The sequence below is a fragment of the Andrena cerasifolii genome, chromosome 4 (assembly GCF_050908995.1).
Source record: "Andrena cerasifolii isolate SP2316 chromosome 4, iyAndCera1_principal, whole genome shotgun sequence".
Taxonomy (NCBI): domain Eukaryota; kingdom Metazoa; phylum Arthropoda; class Insecta; order Hymenoptera; family Andrenidae; genus Andrena; species Andrena cerasifolii.
The window spans coordinates 9,585,371-9,606,258 of record NC_135121.1 but is presented as its reverse complement, the minus strand read 5'-3'; the positions used below and the strand labels follow the sequence as shown (position 1 = coordinate 9,606,258).

Here is a 20,888-nt window from a genome sequence, read left to right as displayed (position 1 = left end):
GATTCTGTTCATCGTAGACATCTGAAACGAATGATTAATGAAAGAATTTATTCAGTAAGAATATGGCTATCGTCTGGATCGAGATTATTCATTGAAATAAATTTTTCACAAAATGGCGCCATGTTGAACAGAAAAGTCCGTTTCTTCCTCTTCAATTGTGATACTACTTATGTAATTTGTTAATTAGGAAGACAATTTTGCAGATATTTTTGTAATTTCGATTCGGACAAGAATGACATCGTTTTGGAATATCTGTGCAAAAGGGCCTTGACACAATCTTCATGTCTTTATACAGTCATGTCATACTATTTTTTTCAAGACAAAAAAATTTACTAACATAGTGAAAAGGACGAATAAGATTTTAGGATAAACCTTGTGTACTACACTTACTTTGATTACCCATAAAAAATTCTGAAAAATGGTCATGAAACTCGCGCGCCAGATCAGAATACCCCCTTAAAATTCAAGACCCCTGTCTTCTACTTCACGCGAATGCCATTGAAAGCCGCCAGGATTTACGAGTCACGTCTCCTAGAGGGCTCCCCCGAATAATTAATGAAACATTGCCACCGATATCCCAACCCTCGGATCCGAAGCTACCCTCCACGCTCCCCATACCGCTGCATCTTTCACCCAGTGCACTTTTTTCCACGATACCGGCGAGACAATCGCCGCTTTGCTCGGAATCGCGCGCGTTATGCATAAGACGGGGGAGCCTTTCTCTCACTCGAGACACTTGACCCAGTGGATCTGGCGAGCGCTGCTCCTTCCATCCCCGACCGCCCAGGAACGCTCCCATCCTCCCAGGAGCGTCGAACGTGACACAAGGAACGCTTGAATATGCATCGCGTAACGCGCCATTCAAACGATTTTCACCTCCCGTGAGCTTTACGCGCGTTACACCCAGCCGCCCCCGCGAACCTTTCCAGTTCGATACGTCCCCCAACTTTTCTCCCTCTGTGTCCCTGGAAACGGGCGGTCCGGCCTCGGGAAACAGAGCCGGGGCAGAATCGCGGCGCAAAAGGGCGCCGTTTCTACCATTCGCAAATTGACCCTTCCCCCCCTTGCCCCGGTTACCAGGACGATATCCTGGATGACGAGGCAGAGGGGGAACGGTCGTGTCAATAAAACGGGAACTGGCGACCGAAGTCGCCGGCCATGACGATAACGACCGGTGTAAATTTGACCATGGAAAATGCAATTACGCTTTATGTTTTGCAACGTTAAAGGTTTATCGGGGTCGGCGTTAATCCTGGCCGTGTGTCAGGTGTTCATTGATTAACGATCGTTATAACGGGCAACCTGGCTGGCGTCTCCTCGTTCCCCTGCGGTCCCGTTATCAGATAGGCCCCCTCGTGCTTGCAACATTTAATATTTTACGACGATGTTTGTAACGTGGGTAGGCCGAGCGTTCCGCGGGGCAGTTTTTGTAAGCTTGCTTTGCTGAACCGTGTTAGAGGAGCACGATGTCGGCGGATGAATCTTTGGTGAAGTTTAGGAGGACGTGGAAGAAATGTGGTCCCTCGTCAGACACGTCACCAGAGGGTTTCCATCATCGTAAAATCTCACTCGCCCCGCGATATCCATGCCTGACCATCGATCTGCTCGGGCAGATCGTGTCTCAGGGGATCCGTTCGCGGGAAGATAGCGATGACCACGATTTTTTGCTGGACTGATAACCCAGGCCCGCTCGTCCGAGGTAGTCTCGCTGATGAATCCACTGGCAGGGCTCGGGTAAAATATACACGCGCACTCCTCTTTTTCTTGCCACCTTGTTGTTAGCCCTGCGAAACAGTGTGAGTAGGGCGAGTCCTAAGTAGATACAGAGTAGCTGAAGGAGATTGGAAGGGAACTGGGAACGTAAGGAAGACGTTGAAGCAACTCTTGCAGCAGGTGTAAGGCCCGGTGCAGACGAGCGGTTTGCGGCAGTTTGCCGCGCGCGTTTTAGCAGAACATAAATTTATACGAAGCAGTTCACACAGGACGCAAAGTTTTACGGCTACTAAGCGGTATGCTTGCGTTCGTTTCGACGAACCCAGGTATTGCTTCACCGCGAATGAACGCAGCGGCAAACTGCCGCAAACCGCTCGTCTGTAGCGGGCCTAGGGGAGACAGCTCAGCTGAATTCTAACATTTCTAAGTGAGAAGCAGATCTTCGTATATCTCTGAAATATTCAGCTACTACGAGAGGCGGATAAACTTATCCTAGCATGAAACATTCACTACTAGCTACTGAGCAACCCCGAAGAATAAAGCGAACCACCCTGAGGGCCGCACCAGTATGGGATCAATCTACTGCAAAAAATTCAAGACTTACCCCGACGAATCTCCACCGATCACGTGTAGCCGACACGACCGTAAACCCTCGGCGATAAAAATATCGATGAACTTAACCACGGGACACGTCGCGACGATGAAGAGTGAAAGCGTCTACCCGCGCATCGTTCGATAACGTCGACGCTTCCCTCGCAGATCGACCGGAATGAATCTAATTTGCTACGCCCCTGGATCGCTAATAGCTCGCTCGATAGTCGCCAATTAACGCTTTCTTCGTTCCTCCTCCGTCGCGGCGACTAATTCGCGACGAGGTCGATCTGCGCCGCGTATAAGGACCCCGTCGCGGAGTAACGCTGCCGCAGCTTCCCCTGGCTGCCAGGGTGTGCTAGATGGAGCGTCGAGAGTGTCAGTCAGCGGGTCAACAACCCTTCTCCTTGGAAGTGACGCGATATCGCGTGTCTTCGCCCATTAACCCGGTTAATCGCGCGCTCGTTGATACCCATTTCGCGCGGGGCGTCTGATCCACTCCTGCAGTCACGTTCCGTCATCACGGGACGGTCCTTCGGCGAGCCACGTTCTTCGATTTCGAAGTACCACCCGAGAAGTCCCTTGCAATTCCCTCGACTCCGCGCCGGCCGCGGAGAAAGGTGGGTTTCTTTTGTGCACCCGAAAAGAAGGTAGGTCTCTGTTTTGAGTCATCAGGGTAAGAGGAATCGTGGTCTCACCCCAGCTACCCTAAGACGCGGAAGTCTTCCGTTTAGGAAAAGAAACACCCTGGAAAGGTGAACGAACAGGAACTGGGATCTCTGTGATGAAGTGAGCGATGTCTTTGTCTGCGTGACTCGAGGGAACGGAGAGGTACCTAGGTACCGCTGAGGCTGTAATTGGTAGCCTCGTGTTTGAACGAAAGATTGGACCTTTCCGAAATCGACGTCATGTATAAGCGAAGCAGGAAAATGTTTCAACTGGATTTCCATCGGAACGATGCCGAAGCATGGGCGGGGAGCTGGAATTTATTAAAGCGGAAAGTAACAGGGAAGCTATTTCGGTCGTTTCCGCTGTCCGGCCGTATCCAGGATTCGGTATTGTCGCGGAAACAACTGCGAACCCCGCTCTGGGCCACCGTATTAAGAGATGCCACCGTGTTATTCATCCTCCTCTGGATAGCCGAGATGCTCCCCATAATTGGATAATACATTCCCGCGAAATAATTTCAGACATTGCGCTCGTCTGCGTTGTCTAAGCTATATACCGGAGCCAGTGCATTCTTGCTGCGGGAGCGTCGTGGTTGTCGGCGATGGAAATCGAATTATTTAAATGATTTCGTGGCCAGATATTGGAGCCGTTCGGTGCGCATTCTTCGAATAATTGTAACGCGCTACAGGATTATTCAGAGTTGCTGGTATCTGGGAGCCGGTAGAAAAATGGAACAAAAATAGAGATACCTACTGTACAACCCTTGGCTATAAGTTTGGAACCAAACGCAAAAATACGAAATTAACGAGAAACACCAATATTTTTTATGTATAAAATGCAACGGTATATATATGAAACGCGTGGTAATGTTAAATTGGTCTGTTTTAAAGTAAAAGCACCAAAAATAATTAAGAATTTTGTTTATTATATAATACAAAATGTGGAAGAAACAAAATGTGTCTGGGAAATAAGTATGGAACGGACCGATGTTCTGGAAAAAAGTATATATATACCGTTGCATATTATACATAAAAAATATTGGTGTTTCTCGTTAATTTCGTATTTTTGCGTTTGGTTCCAAACTTATTGCCAGGGGTTGTATTATAATCAGAGAACATTGACGGCATTACTGACTCGCTGCGAGTGGAATAAAATCGCGCGCGTCCACCCAGCGAGCTGTAATTATTAATAATTTCCGTGTCGAACGAAATCGTTCAGGGTAACGCGGACAAAAGTGATCGTAGAATGGGGTGGCCACAGGAAGCCGGATCGATTTAAATTCCGGACAAGCTTCCTGTTCTTTCGGCCCGGGCGAAGTTTCCATTCACATTTCCAGGGTGCGAGGCTGGTCCTCAATGATAATCACCGTGGCGCTTCCCGTTCGCGTGACGCCACCGTATCGTCGAACCAAAGTAAACTTCACGCGTCCCCTGTTATTCGCCGCCATCGTCCAATTCATATATTCCGAGTAAATTCCACGTCTCGGCCACAGAAATGAGTGCTGCTTTGGAATTAGTTGCAACTCTTGTTGCCCACGCGCGATCCTCCCCGGCCAGCCGCTGGATGCAATTTGCTAATTAGAACGAGCTTCCGTGCGAGCGACTTATCATTAGGGAGTTATCGACACGACAACTGCCGAGGCTCTTGGCGCGCTATCACAGAAGAATGCTTGTGCATCACAAATAGAAATGCATCGGGGCATCGCCCGTGTATTTCCATCGATCCTTGGCTTGTTCTGGTGAAGCAAGTGTTGCAATTTCGAATTCGATGGCTCCAGAAAGCACGCAAAGCCGAGAGTTTGCAAGCTCGCGAAGGTGCTGGCTCTCGCTCAGTCTAACACCGGTATAAATAACTCGAGGAGAATCTGTGCATGCGCAGGGTGTTAAAACAGGAATGGCCACCGCTTCCAATACGAATTTGTGCGTCTATCCGCAAGTAGATCCCGAGGCTATCTTCCCACCCCTACCCAGGTGTATGCAAATTGCTGCAAATGACTCATAACTTCCTCGCAATGGCAGCATGAACCCCGGCACAACAAATGTTTCGAGGCAGCACGCGATGAAATCGCTCGAAAACTGGGTGGAGGGAGCCGCGCACCCTCGAATCGGGCGACACGTACGACACGGGGAAAACAGGCGTGCACACGGTTCTCCCGTGTTTCACGGTGCACCATCCGCACGTATACATTGGCCGGAGGCCAGGATTAGTCATCCGAGACGCGGATCTCTCGCGCCCTCCGCTACGTGTGCGCACTCGACAAGGAAGCGCGAGGTCGCTGTTTGGATTTCGAATTTTAGGTGTGCCCGATAGCATCCAACCCCACCAGACCCCCAAGAGAATGCAGAGGAACCGGGGATACTTCGATGCGATTGTCGCGGTGGAGGTGGGCCAAGGAAGCTGAAGGCTCCAAGAATAAAACACCGCGAGAACTCGCCCGAAATTGTTTCCTTTGAATTGGAAGGAATGGTTGCATTGACAGCTCGAAGGCGATTCGTCACCTTCCCAGCTGATTCGCAAGTGGCAATATTATTCCCACAGAGAGGTTGTTTAGAATCGTCGGGGGGATGTTTACATTTTTTTCGGTTGCAAAGGCGCAGCCCAGGTAAGCCGGGCGTAAAAGTATATACACTCTGTATCAAATCGCGTCTCGTCTGGTTGTCATTTCGTTAAAGTCTTCCGCGTTATTTGACGATTCCCGCGGCAGGTTTTGTACTTTCCGTTCGTCGTGGCGCCCCCTCAGGAAGACACCCCTCTTCCCTGTGCGGGAAACGAGCCACTCAAACGTAGACGAGGGCTTCTTCTCTCCGTAACAGACGACGAGTAACGAGATGGTCTTGTTACTTTCGCCACTTCTTTATCATTAAGAATGCATCCCCTCCGAGTGCAGTTCTCTTTAATCAAAACCTAGTTTCCATCGAATAGCAGTAACTATCTTAAAGGTCTCAAACACCTCGTGAAAAGTTTGCAAATCTCTGTTAATATTCATCAAACCCGGACTCGTGAGGGTAAACCTAATCTGGAGTATCCCGAAGGATATCCAGCGAGCAATCAAAACCAATAAACGCCTGGAGGCCATCGATTATCCGGCTGTCGCCTTCCACGTGTTTTCCTTAATTTTCGTCTATTTTCGCGGCGGCGGCGCGTATTCGTCCAGCAACGAAATCGAAATTCCGTGGGCGGGATTCGATCAAGGCCCGCCAGGAAACCGGCCGAAATTGAATAGCGTGCCTCCTCCGGGCTAACGAGGCTGATAAAGCCGGCACGTAAATATCGTTTTCGTGACAAACGGTTCTACTTGGAAATCACGGAGGGACAGGCAAGTCGACGGAAACCCCCTTCGTTCCCCAACGAGCAACTAATTGCCAACTACTCCCTTTATACAGCCGTAACGTACGCCGAGGAACTCGTTGCTGGCTTGTAGCTGGCCAACGAATTTGTAATTTGTCGCTCATCACGCGAGACACGGCGAAATAGGGGATATTCCAATTTATAAATAGAGGTGAAGTTGTTCCGCTGGCAGATTAAACAAGCCTTATCGACGCTCCTTTAGTAATCTCCGCATGATCTCGCTGGAATGTGTAAATTAAGAGAGCTTCGTTATCTTTTGTGCCGCGCGCTGTACTATTCGCAGTATCTCTGGGTTCTCGCTGGCAATCTTCAGGATCGTAAACTGCAACAAAGCGCTTTGAACTTGAGCGGTACGTTACTCTGCACGAGGAACGCGCGGAACGCGCAGGCAGACCTAGTAATCGATTCTACCTCTCGCGCACCGCGATATCGCGAAGCACCGTGTAAAAAGAATTTTATCGGAAGCGGGCGTACTCGAACCGTTTCCACGTGGAATGCGCAACTAACGGCGGCGAGACCGTTTAATTAATTTTGTTTCACGGGCGCGATCGATCAGGGTCTGAGCTTGTTCCAATTAATTGAAGAGGTACAAACTCTGCCGCGGACGGAAACTACTCCCAGCTATGAAAAGAAATATTTCACCAAGTTACTCGTTACTGTGACCCTTTTCGAATCCAAAGCATCGATTCCGAGAACACTCCGCGCAGAATGCACGCCGGGAATCTACATTCTGCACGCGTAATTAGTTCTTCATACCCGATTAAACGCACACCTTCGTTCTGCCGCTGTCATTCAACTGCGACGACTATATCATCGCCTGAAACTTTGCCAGGGCCCACCCGCTCGCCTCATCGACAGCAAGCGCAAGGCGTTTCGAAGTCAATAACAACGTGTCTCGCGCCCGCAGTTGTGCAGTCTGCGCGCAGATATTTCTACGAAATTCCGCGGGGGCTTGATACGACGCATGTGACGAAAAGCTGACAGGACGACGTATTCAGCATAATGGCAATCCGCGCTCTGTATAGACTGTACATACAGTGGCCGCGGCGCAGCTGGGAATTTAACGCTTGTCGACATTATTGATACCCGCGCTTTGTAATTTCACCCGCTCCACCCCCGATGGCGCGCGCGTGTCCGCCAGCGACCGGTTAATATCAATGCCCGATACCTGAAATAGAACACGGTAATTTCTGTCGATCGAGTTTCCGCGGATTAAATCGGATCCCCGGCGTTGAATGTAAATCAGAATTGTCTCATCGAGCGTCACCGACCGTACCGATTGGATTTATTCGATGGCCGTTGGCGTTCCGAGTCACGCGTGATTGAGCTCACCTGCGCCAGAGCCTCCTATGCCGATCTAATAATTCCGCGCGCCGCTAAATCGTTTCGGATTCTCCGCGATTCCCGGCTATCAAATTGGCTGAAACACTTTCCCTGGGCGTGGATGACGATGTCCTACGAAGATTCTGTATCGATTGTGCAGTTAATATGGAATAAGGTTGAATGGGGATCGAATGTGGGGCACCCTAGCGTGCATTCCGCGGCATTCTGTTCCTGGGTCACGTAACCGATCGAACGCAAGATACATCTCATTACCTATAGTCGTAAGGCAATCACCCTACTGCTCAAGGCCAGTTACCTGGAACGTCACATCTTCGGTGTCTTCGTTATACACCGAATTTTAACCGAGCGACGAACAGCGACGCGGTTCGTGCCCCGTACGACGTAACGATTAATTAAGCCACCCCCGCAGCGTCGTGCAAATAACGTCGCCATATCTCGCGGGAGGGGACCGCGAGCGGATCGGAAACTTCGGAACGCACCGTTCTGTTGGAAGGCACGGGCGAGGGATTAATTGAATTTGGAGGAGAGAATTAAGGAGCAACGCGGGGGGTTGCGGGCGAGAACACCGACACTTCCCGGACGTCCCTGAATCTCTGTTGAAGAGGAATACGAGATGATCGAGGACGTCAGTCGCCAGGCAGACGCACAGAGTTCCAGAACTCGGGGGCATAGTTGCTAGAGTGATTGGGGATCCAAGGATCGAGCCTGCTGGAGCGGAAGGCGATCCTTCCGCTGCAAGCCAAAGGACTCGCTCGGTTTCCTTCGAGATATAATACGTGTAGGGTGGTTGTGGGAGGACGCCTGAATCGCCGCTGTATCGCTTTATATTCCGTATCTGCGTCTTTTCGCTAGATTTAAAACGCGACACGTACTCGACCCGAGGAGAAACCTTCTCTGTTCTAAATTTCCGGGCTGCAGGATTATTCAAGATTCACCCGGGTGTTCGCGTATTTTTCGCCGCGGGGAACGTTCTATCCCATCCTCGAGGATGTTCGCCCTGAATAAATTCCAGTCGTAGCTGGGATCGTCGAGCTCGTGTGTTTGTTTCGCCACCCCCGTGCCCCACTTGCCGACGTATCTATTCCCAAATCGAGAAACAATCGCGAGTCGTCTAGGAAAATCGAAAATCAATCGGTCCAATTATTTAGGGGAGCCGCCGAACGGTTCCAGTGGCGGAGAACTATCGACGGTACTATCGGTGGTTGTCGATGGTCCTCACTATCGAAAACTATCGATGGCTTATTTTCACTATCGATAGCTATCGGAATTGAAAATTGTGGGTTCATATCCGTGCAGTTCTGATCGCTTTGCTTAAGAACTGCTTCTGAAGCTCATAAAGCATTTTAAACTGGAAAGAATCATTTTTATCCTAAAGAAATGATTTCTACTTAACGTAATAATAACCAATGACATCGATCTTCAAATATTGATTATAAAAACATCGATGTATCGTTATCACCTCTACTCTCAAGTTTAAATTTTATTGTAAATTATTGAAACTCAAGGTTCGTAATACAGTTATTAAATTTTGTAAGATTGAAGAGAAGAATGTTAAATTTCATGTACATTTTTTTTAAGTCAGTTAAAAAAAGGAATAGCTCAAATTCAGAATCTAAAAATTAATTTATAATACTATTACTTGTATTAAAAATAAATTGTTTTATATATATTTGAAAAGCGGTAATATCACCGACGGTATAGGATACCTCTATACCTGATCTGTGATAATAAATCCATCACTATCGATAACTATCGATGGTGGATGGTCCAACTATCGGAAATTATCGATAGCGCCGACTATCGATAGTTCTCCACCACTTCTCGACTCGAACCCGCGCACAAGACTTCTGACGCAAATTGGGTCGACTTTGAAGGAGCATCAGCTTCGTTGAATTGTCGTTTTGGAAGGACACAGTGAAAATGGAAGATTTTACATCTCCTTCTGATCGAGTTTAGAAGACTACTGTGATCCACCCTCTATTCGTTACGTTTGAAAGTCGCTGATCCGGAAAGCAGGGTTCGGAAGAGTCGACTTTCCTCGTCTTATTCACGGTCCAGCCGAGACATAATCTTTGCGGAATCCTTGCCAGCTTCACTTACGTACCTAGCGTTCCTACACCGCAAGACATCGTCCAATAATCCAATGGAATTTCGATACCTCCTCGATACGCGTCAGCCTCCGCGTTTCTTACGATTTCCAGCAACCATCCTCAACGTTTCGCACAGATCGCGTGCCTCGTTTTTCTCTCTCCCATATTCGAGCCGCGGTTACACGGAAGCACGGTTTGCCCGCGTTATGCATTTTAATTTGCCGCGCTTCCATCCGCTCTGTCCACGGCACGTCTCAGGAGAAATCGCGTTGCTCTCCTAGCCATGCAGCGTTACCCGCGTTTCCATTTTTCAGCCCGTTAAAGCATTCCATTTTCATCGATGCATCCTACTTTGGAAAAGCCATCGAGACGAGGTACCCGAAGCTGCCTCCCTTCGAGGGAATTCGATCACTTTTAATTAGAGTGCCTTCGTTTTTCAGGCCGCTTCGATTCCTCGAGTCCCAGGCGAAACAAAAGGCGTCCAACGGCGGGGAGGTCGCTTCCCAACTTCGATGCGAAATTGCAGAGGTTCGCGGGAGTGTTTTCCAGGGGGTACGTAACAATTCCCCGAGCTCGTTCCGGTTTCCCGCGGTCGGCTCGAGTTGTCAACGTTACTTCGGGAAGCCTGCGAATTTCAGAAAGCAAGCGAAAGAAGGATGAAGGGGCAGGGCGATGAGGTCCGACGAGATCGTTTAAACTCGAGACCCGAGTTCGCGAAACCGGGGGAGGGCTTTGATTTTCGTAAACTGGGACGGGTACCGGCGCTAGTGTCCCAAGGAAACAGAGTGCACCGAGTCCGCTGGTAAATCGAAGAAAACGATCTCGAATACCACGGCGAACGAAAGAACGAGCAGCGGAACGAGGCTGCCCCGGTCTTTTAATTAAAACGCGCGTTACCGCTTCTTGAAACGTTCGCAGTCGCTTTATCCGCCATGGCCTTTTTGCCTGTCAAAGCCTCCCACCGTTCCCGCGTTCCTCTTGTTCCAGCGAGCCTCGCGTCGAGCCTTGGTGCCAGATAAGACGCGAAACAGAGATCGTCGGGGTGGATCGATGGTGCTGGTAGAGGAGGATGGTCGAAGGAAATAATAACGCGAACGACGATAACGCCAGGCGAACGAACAGAGCGTGCCCTCGCCGTTTACCTTGGCGGTTCATCGAGATTTTTCGACTCGCCCGCATCAGGGACAAATTTACGAGGGGCGCACTTTCAACCGGAAGAGGCGGCCACGAGCAAAAAGACCCCTCCGCGTGCAATTGCTTGTCTTCATCCATCTTTCGCCTTGCTGCCGCTATAAAAGGTCGACCCGTGGTTTGCTTTTTTTGCTACAATACCACGTATCAGACTCGGTGCACGGCTGCTAATTAAAGGAGCCGCTGTTATCGCGAGCTCGAAACCGACATTATCCCACGGCCGGCAAAAACACGAGTCTGATTGATATTGTTCCCCGTACCTACCTGTCTCGGAGCTCGCACGCCTCCTCGGCAGTTCCCTTCGCGCTGGTAATTATGGCTATCGTCGTTCTAACGTAACGGAGGAAGATTGGATAGCGAAAATGTCGGGCAGGGGAGAAGGCCATCTTCGGTGAACGAGGTAGCTGGATCTACTCGAGGAGCACCGCGAGGCAGGCTCAGTCCGGGGAGCTAATATAATTCGAAGTTTTCTTCCCTCGAAACTGTAGCGTAGCCTGGCAGGGATTGTTTCCACGCTTCTGAGTGACGCGCAGAGCAATTTGCGCGCGAATCGCGTTCGAGGGCAGCGTATACCGCTTCACGCTGGGCAGCCGCGCGGACGAGTGTATCCTATTCACGATGAATCCGGCCCCATTCACCTGTCACTCCGCGGATATATGGAAGTCCTCGGCCTCTCGGCCGAAGGAAGCTAGAACAACCAGTTTCGTTTCAGCCGGTCGCATTTTTTGGCATACCGGACTGGCATGCCCGTGCTCGCACCTCGCGATGGCTCTCGTCTCGCAAAAAAAAAAAGAGAGAGAAGAAACGTTCAGGCTCGATGCACGATAACCATAACGACTTATCGATCGATAGAACCTGCTGCCACGGCTCGCCACGCTTTCTCCCTTCGCTGGTAGCTTTTTAATCTGTTGCTGGCGGGAGCACTGTCCATCGCTCCTCGCCATTATCCGGGCTCCGTGGGCGAGTGTGAAGCGGAGTTCGCGTGACGTATCGACGAGGACGGAGCGGGTGGTACCGATTCCGGCGAAGGGGTTGTCGAACGACGGTGCTTTCGGCTCAGAGGGGCGAGAGCGAAGTGAAAAAGCGACGAGGCACGGGGAGCCCTTGGCGCGCGATGCTTCGCGGGCATTTCGCGACAAGATAAACGGAGGAAGTTATCAGCTGCGGTTACCTGCGGTTGCTGTACGCGCATATGGCGCGCACCGGTCGATTAACGTCGCGGCTACCGCCAGACCGGTCGCTACACACGATTTCCGTGCGCCCTGTCGATTCCACGAATGCACAGGCTCCTTCCAGGCATCGCCGTACTTGGGTATTATTATCCTGCGGCACTAACACAGGGGAGATGATAAGTGTGCTTGTACAGCTGATAAAACGTTAGAAAAGAAGTCCTCATCCTCCGTGTAGAGTCGGCTCTGAGTATAGACTCTAGCGTAACCGATTCCATGGGTGATGGCGCATTTATCATTCGAGAATACAGAGTAATAAAAGCACCGCTGAAAATGAAGGAGCGAGGAAAGAAGAATCCACGTTTCCCTGGGTTGACTTACTTGAAAATAGCCGCGCGGTTTCGCGGCACCGGATGCGGCATCAGGAGCGGCTCGTTTCACGGCCTGATTCGATGTTTCGCCAATAATCGAATCAGCCGATAATCAATTTTAATGCCGACGCTGGGGGCATAATGGCCCAGGCTGCGGTAGCAATCAGCATTCTTTTACGGCTGTCCATTGAACGCCGATCGTGTACGATCGATAGCACGCGGTAATCGACCCCGCGGCCAGCGTTTCCCGTAATCGCGGCTTTATCGCGGGATTAAGAATGGATACGTTTGTCTTTATTTCACCGAACCGGCGGCTAGGAAGCTGTGTTTACTCGGCAGGCGTCGTCGAGATCGTAGACCGTAGGAGGGGATCATCCGCTCGGCGGATTTCCATGCAATTACCGGGGGGAGCCGGGGCTGCCGTGGTTGAGGACCACTGAGGCTCTGCATCCATGGAGATGAAAGGGGGACCCGGCCGAGGCAAACCCGTGGCATCCCCATGGAGGAAGCTCCTCTTATTTCGTCCGCTCGTTCGTCCTTTCTATTAGCTGCGATTCGGAATTCCCGTCGAGCGGTATCGCCCCGAACGTTTTCGCAGCTCGCCCCTTGACAGCACGCGGCCAGCCACCCTGCGACATCTTCCAAGGGCACGGCGGCTTAAGTTGTTAAATAAAAGATTCAACGACTACTCCCTGGACGCTCGTTCCCTTCGACAGTCGTCCTTTTTCCCAGTGATCACTGCAGGGAAATTGGGCCAATGTGGCTGACCTAACGACTTCCTCTGGCACGGTCCCTGACTTCGTCTCTTCGAGTACATCTCGCGAGGTAGGGTAGACCGGGGGCGAGTGTTACACGTTAAATATCTCAAAACGTATGATAGATATTAATACAAATGTTGGATATATTTCGATTACACACGTCCATATCCTAGCAGTATAGATACACAATAGACATGCATAGTGAAGAAAATAACTTTTCGATACCCTAAACTAACTTTTCCTCACTGATTTAAAATTGTAATATAAATACTCCCTTTGCAAGTACGTGTTTTCTCTATTTTTTAATATTTAATCTGTCCATTTTTAAAGTAATATTGATCGTTACTTATCACTTTTAAGTGTCTCGTTAATAAAAATTTATAATTTAAGTTCAAAAACCTGGTCGGAGGCGATTGTAACATCGGCAGTCGGGGTCGGTTGTACCGGAACAGAACCGTATAGTGACAAGATTAATAATATTGTCTTGTTTGCATGGAATCGTATAGCACAGCACAAGCAAACCAAATAAAAAATGGTTGCAATGTACTAAATGTAAGGATTGATCACACGACGAATACACCAACCAAAACGTTTTCTACTTCTGCCACAATGGCGACACCGCATAATTGGTTATAAATTTTACTTTTTTCATTTATCATTATAATTAAAACCAATAAATATTTTAATTTTATAATGTTAAATTCGTGCCACTATCGACTCCACGCAGTGTTACAACCGACCCGGGGTCAGGGACGGTTGTAACACTTTCTCTGCTTCTCATTTTTTATTAATAACCGAAATATTACTTGACATACAGCGAAACTGTTATGGCTCAAATGTTGTCAGTAAGTAAGTAACATTTTAGTAAAAAAAAACGTTGTTGTAACTGTAATAGTTTTTGCGCAATCGTATTTCAAAGTCAAAGTGTTACTACCGCCCCCGATCTACCCTACGTCGATGTCAGGGATGTACTCAAAGATGTCTGTCACTGGGAGCCCGCAAATTTCGTCAAACCTGTATGATGTTTATAAATCTGCAGTGATCTTCAGAAGTGATCAGTTCAGTTGACAGAAATTGACATAGTTTCCTGTGACACACACTGGTTCCTACCTCTAGATCAGGATGGGAGCTCGAATAGTTTATATCGGAGGGCGTTGCATCGCGTTCGAATCAACGAATTAAGCAGATATCAGCTCTTTGTCGAGATGTGTACTTGAACGAAATCAATAATGCGGCGCAACTTCCGCGCGACCGTCCCGCCTGCTGAAAATATCCGAGAAAATCGAGCGTAACGCTACACGCTTGGCTTTACGATCCAATTTATTAAGGAAATATCATTCTCCGAGGAGCGTCGAGGAGCTCAGAGGTGTAATGGCGTCGCTGGATCTAGATCGATACTCGTTACCATCGACAGTTTACTTAATTCTAACGAAGTAATTAGCCAGGCAAGTGTGTGATAAAACCGGCGACGGGATAAGCGTCCGGGAGATGCATCTTGGAACGACGCGATGCCTCGTTAAGAAGCAGTTAATTAGACTACCGTACCTATTAAAATTTGTAGAACGATATTCTTGTTTGTCGCGTTAGGCGAAGGATTTTCTGTCGTTTCCGCGTTTAATTTTCCCGGACTGCCTGGCCTTTTCCCTTCCTATTTGTTAATATTCCACGCGCGGCATAATGAATCATCTAACTCGCGACGTTCCTCCTAGTCTTCGTTCCCCTTGCATTTTCTGCATCACACGGATGCCCACGTGCCCCTAACGCCCATTCCGTGTTCGTTTAGACAATCTATTCGCGAGATTTTCTAGGCGAGACGCTGGTAATCGTTTGCAGACGCGCTTGCATGAAATCCCGCTTAGAAGTACCCAACAATTTTCTCTGCTACGCTCCGCGCCATAGTTTGCAACGGCGAAGTCAACGCTTGTTATATAGTTCAGCTTATGGAAGTGGAGAGCTTTCGACATACTAGCCCGCTCTTCAGCTCGCAATAATTAGGGGCTGTTTGTACGTAGCACCAGGTCCTTCAATTAGGACATTCAAAGATCCAGAATTACGTAGGAGTGGACCGGGGATTACTCGGCGGAAGATGCAGGATTACCGAGGAAAAGGTCGAGGAAGATCGAGGGTCGGAAGGTCTTTTATTTAAGCAGATCTATTAGTGCTCTGTAAACAGCTCTGAAAGCCACCCACCTTCGTCCCCAATAAGCATGCGTGTCCCTCGTACCGAAGTACCTTCCGGTGTTCCGCCTCGGAGCTTCCCAGTAAGCTGAGTAAGCAGTGGACGCGTCAATTTTATCGACACCTCCGACCTTTTTCCCTTCGAAAGCGCCTAGACGTTTTCAAAAGGCAAAGGTGGCCTGGCTGATGGTGAATTGTATATAGGTACCCACGAGACCTGCATACTCTACACCTGCCAGAGGCCTAACTGTTGCGTTTCGTCAACGAGGATCAGCGGCTGTCGTGATAGGGCGCCGCGCAAGTTATTAACGACAATCGATCTAATTTTAATCTCATCTCTCGCCCACGCTGCCGCGTTCTCCTGGGGAAAGCGAGGCGTCTGGTCGCGCGACCTCGCAAGGGGACACTGCTCCTGCCACGTCTCCATTGGCTCCCAAGCCACGGCCCTAACGGAAAGTATCCTCGTCCACCTCCATCTCGCGCAACGGTCGCTGCCTTTTCCCACCCCCGCAACGCTAGACGAACCAGTGGGGGGAGGGGCGGAGGGGGTGGATGACTACCCCTGCAGAGGGGAAAGAAGCTCTGATCGAAGAGAGATAGAACCGATACCGTGGCGCGCGTGGAACAGAGACACCCGACACACCCTCGCCATGGAGAGGAACAATGTGGGGAAATGGGGTGGGTACCATGTTCGAGGAAGACAGCCTGCACTTTTGGGGGAAGACGGGATACACCGTTGGGTACAGGGAGAGTGAGGAGGAAAGGCTGATGCTCTGCTATATTGGCAAAGGGAGACAGAGACCGCTATGCAATGGATTGAGGAGAAAGGAGAGATCGAGTAGTGATGGGCTCAAGACGCTCCAGATCAGTTGAAATATACAACGAGAGCCCAACAACGTTTCCAATGCTATTCATTATCAGGGGCTACTTGGAGATCGCAGAAACCTTGATGGATCCTATCCCTGCGAGTCTTAAAATCCTCAAAGTGCTCGAGTATTCTCCGCAGCAATTATATCCTTCACACAAGGTAAACCAGACGTACATTCCACTAGATCAGCAACCACAATCCATCGGAACCTTCGCACCACCGTGTTGTTCAAAAATCGCGGTCCGGCAAATTCAATGCCCATCGCTGTGGGGTTAACGCGTGGAGTGGAAGGGAGACAGACTAAACGCGATAGAGAGACAGCCATGCGAGGTAGTGATGTGCGATATTGGTCCCAACTATCTATAATGCTTATCAATATATATTTTTTCGTTCAATATCGATACACGAAATATATTACTGAAAAAGTATCGATATTGCTAATATCAATACGAAGATCGTATGAATTTATCAATTAACAAATAAGCTACATATATTCAAGAGAATATTATTTTTGATTAAAAAGAATTTTCAAAGATAACAATTTTTGTGTAGTACCATTAAGAAATTATATTTAAATTAAGATTCAAAAGTATTACAATGAAAACGAGTAATCTACTTTCCAAATCATACTTATAAAGGAAACTAGAATTTTTATTTTAATAAGAAATATCATAGGCACCATTCGATATAAAAGTATGAAAAGGAACTACTGAATTTTACTTAGACGCGGCAATTTGAAAATTACGACGAAAGGAGGTGCGGTAACTATTATCGATATTTTGAACAAAGTTATCGCTACCTGCGATTATTAGTGTTCGAAATATCGAAATATCGATATTGTACAGTGATCGATAAATATCGCGCATCACTAATACGAGGTGTTGCAGCGGCAGAGAAAGAAGCAGCGAAAAGTAGAGGGGGCGCACAGCTCGGCGATCGGAGGGAGTGGGAGAGAGTCGCTCGGGTAGGGGACAAAGAGGAGCGACGAGCGCGCAGCAGGAAAGCTGTCCGCCGGGCGCCATACTGCTTTCGTTCGGCACAGTACGCGCCCAGCGCCTACGCGGTTCCGTCGCGGTGCTCGTCGTGCTCGTCGTGCTCGTTCGTCCTCACGTTGGTGGTGCAGTTTTTTTCGCTCGGTCGTATTATTCGGGCGGCCCGTGCGTGTCCAGCGACCCGGCTGGGACAGAGGCGGCCGACAGAGAGGAAGGAAGCATCGGCAGGACCGTACAGAAGAGAGACGACGTCGTTTCAGTTCGCCCGCAGCCGCCACCGTCGCCGCCGCCGCTGCTGCCGCTGCTCTTCTCTCGACCGGCACTCGCGACACACCGTGCGTCTTCCTCTTACGTCGTCTCCGTTCCGTACCGTGCACACAGCGCTGGAAAGAAAGGCTCAGGCTCGACACGGGGATTTTACATCGCTCTGGAAGACTGGCCCCTCGCGTCCGCCTCCTGTCTGGCATCGTCTGGAGCTGGCCGGCTCTCCACGTACCGCTTGGTGAGTGCCAACACAATAGCCCACGGCAGACTAGCTCGCGTTAGGTTAGGCCGCCTCCGTGGCGATTTCCGCGAGCAACGCAGGTCCCAGGTGACTCGAGCCTCGGACTGCGATTATACGCGAGGCCCGGTCGTGTCCGATACCGGTTACGTTTACGCGCTCTTACTTTCGATCGAGGCCGAGCCGGCCTCCAAACCCGTCCGCACTTTCGGAACAGCTGCTCGCGGACGAGTTTCGACGGCCCGGACGCGAAGGTTAACGATGCGTCCGCCTCGTTTGTTGGTGCAACTGCCTGCGAGCCCTCGCGCGTTTTCGCGTGCATGCTTTAAAATCCCCGTGCGTGTCTCGTCGCAAGTCTGTTGGTTCGTAACTGTGTATATAGCGCTCGAACTCGCGTCGAATTTCGCGCGACGAGTAAAAGCCGAAGCTGGCGTGTTGAGGTTGGGTCAATTAGAACGCACGAACGGCTGAGATCGAGGGGTTAAGAGCTTTCGCTGGCTTAGATATCGATCATTGTATCGTTACTCCGAAACGGAAGGGTGGGTGTCGAGTAAATAATCTTGAGTAGCTGAGAATTGCGCAGAATAAGGTAAATGTGCCTTATTTCGGCCCCTACCCAATAGTCAGCCTTTTCGGAAATAAATTGCTTAGAAGTTAGGAATAACATCTTATATATTTAAACGGAACAATTACCAGTGCACTATTTCCTTCGAATGTGGGAAGTTTCATGGCTTTAGCGGTACAAATATGAACTGCGGAAAGCTTTATTGTGTTGGCGTTTGAGTGGTTGACGACTGGTGAGTCGATTTGAATTAATTTAGCACTATAGGCGACGCTTGGAAATAGTGTATACCAACACTACTACGAAGTTTTTTTATGTTCAAATTTTGAATACGAGATTAATAACATTCGAATGAACTTTTCGTGAAATTTTGCATTTAAACTTAGGTTAGTAAGTATTCTTGAAGTAGCCAACTATTGGCATTCAAAATATAAAGAAAACCAATAGCCAGCCGCCCCGGCTGGCCACTGAATATTGTTAAGAAATCGGCAATTAGAACCGTATTTACCAAACAAACAAAGCTCACTTTCCTGATCATCCGTTTTTATTGTTTTCCGCCAAAATTAATGTAAAACCAGTGGTCTAGTAGTCGGCCGTTATAATCGAAATAATTAGAATTATCAGAAAACAGAAAATTTTAAATTTTGAGTACACGCATCATGAATTTTGAACCACTTAACATTCCGACGATTAGCAATAACTATACTATAGGGTGGCAGATACATATATAACCTAGTAGAAGAACCTGGCTGACTACTGGCATACGAAAGGCTGGAGTTAGGATTTTACTGGCTGACTATTGGTGAAAAGGACGTTTCTGGGTACTTTAGATATTTTAAATAAAAATTGTTATACTATTAAAAAAATCATCCACATATTTGATCAATAGATACTTCAAAGAATTTAACTGTCAATAACGCATTTAAAAAATGGTATATTAATAATAACAACGCGTAACATGAATATCCGCTTTCCCCTAAATGGCCACTGCGTTTTTTAATCGAGGATATCGCTTCATCAACTGCTTAATACTCGTATCGAAACACTCAACATCGAACAGAGCAGACATGTCCATCTTCGTATCCTATAATCTACAATTCCATCGCTCCAAATGTGCATCGCATTCGGTATTCACCCACTCCCAGTTGCATAATATCTGATCTCCCCCTCACAGGAAATGTTACCTTCAGAAATGATGAAATATCAGGTCGGGCTAGAAGTCTGCCACATGTTGCGCGCGCTTTTCTTCAACTCTCGTTTTACACCCCGAAATGGGGCCCGAAATGCCCAATTTACGACACATTTTTCCTTCTTCCCCATCTCTTTGAACTCACCTTGAAAAAGAGAGGCGCACGGTGGGAAATCGCGTCGCAGAGTGTTAATCGGTTTCGAAAATGACGGCACGAAGCGTGTCGGCCGCTGGGCCCGTGAAAGCCCAGGCCCATTCTATTCTTCGGCGCATAGCCGGCACGCCGGCAGCAGATGTTTCTTGCGGGACAGAAGACACGAGTCCTCCGCAACAACGGCCTCTACTCGCGGCCAGAAACATAAATTCCCAGTTGTGGGCTGCATTATGCATGCCGCCGCGATGCACGGAAATATTACCATAAGTGGTGGCACTATGCACACCGAGATAGATCGCTTTTCGCGGAGCAGAAACCTCTGCTCCTATGGCGTGCCACTTTCCGCGAGCAGGGCACGGCGGCGCGCCGAAAAAACTTGCGAAACAGGCTGATTACCTGGCGAAGGAAATGAGAAGAAACTGCGGGGGTGAGGTCACTGCAGTCAGATTACTGATCTCCCTTTCTCCTTGGAAATCCATATCGAAAGTAAAGGAGGATGTCGAGGCACAATGTTGCAATAATCAGGGCGCATTATTTAAATTTACTCAGGGTTTATTGTTTACTACGCTCTCGCGTAGATGTTTAATCGCGTACTTAGATTCACAGAGAAAAGAAAATTTATTAAAATTCACTATTCTCCTTCGATCTCTGTTTATAATTGCAAGGGTACTCGATGGAAGCTTAAGGGGTTACGCCACCCTGAGGCGCTCGAAACAGCACTAAACTAGACGAATTTTTTTTACTGATACTACGAGGTTGAAAATTATTTATTTTCTTCTCATGGGTAGAGCATGTATTAGTGCGTATATTGTATAAATACTGCACAAAAATATTAAAAAATGACCGAGTTATTTGTTGTCCCGCGGAGCTCGTCCGCCGTTACATCGCGTGACTGATATAACAAATTATAACGCCCCGGCTCATCTGAAATGAAAAACATGATGATTTTCGCGTTCCTCAATAAAATACCTACAATGCAGCATACGGATTTGAGAGAAAAAAAATATTGCACAAATTAGAGCAAGGTGCAGAAAATTATTCGTTTTTCACCTGACAAAACGAACTTAAAACATTTATTATATTCGAGTGGATTATCGCATGAAAAAAATGATATGCTACATTGTAAACAATACCATTAAGAATATGCGTGCCAAGTTTGAAATCAATCGCACGAATAGTTTCGGAGATATTTGATGTAT

The 20,888-nt window shown here is 48.5% G+C and overlaps 1 protein-coding gene across 3 annotated transcripts in view; it reads left to right on the top strand.

The window, feature by feature from the left end:
- LOC143368543 (uncharacterized) overlaps positions 1–20,888 on the top strand; it is a 98,235-nt gene that overhangs the window by 19,330 nt on the left and 58,017 nt on the right. The window contains exon 1 of one of the 3 annotated variants that reach the window (XM_076811364.1): positions 17,300–17,784. The exons of 1 other annotated variant lie outside the window; for it this stretch is intronic. The gene's annotated coding sequence lies outside the window, so the exon portion shown is untranslated. Of the gene's footprint in view, positions 1–17,299; positions 17,785–20,888 lie in introns of those variants that run through there. One more of the 3 variants, XM_076811368.1, reaches the window with a different exon arrangement.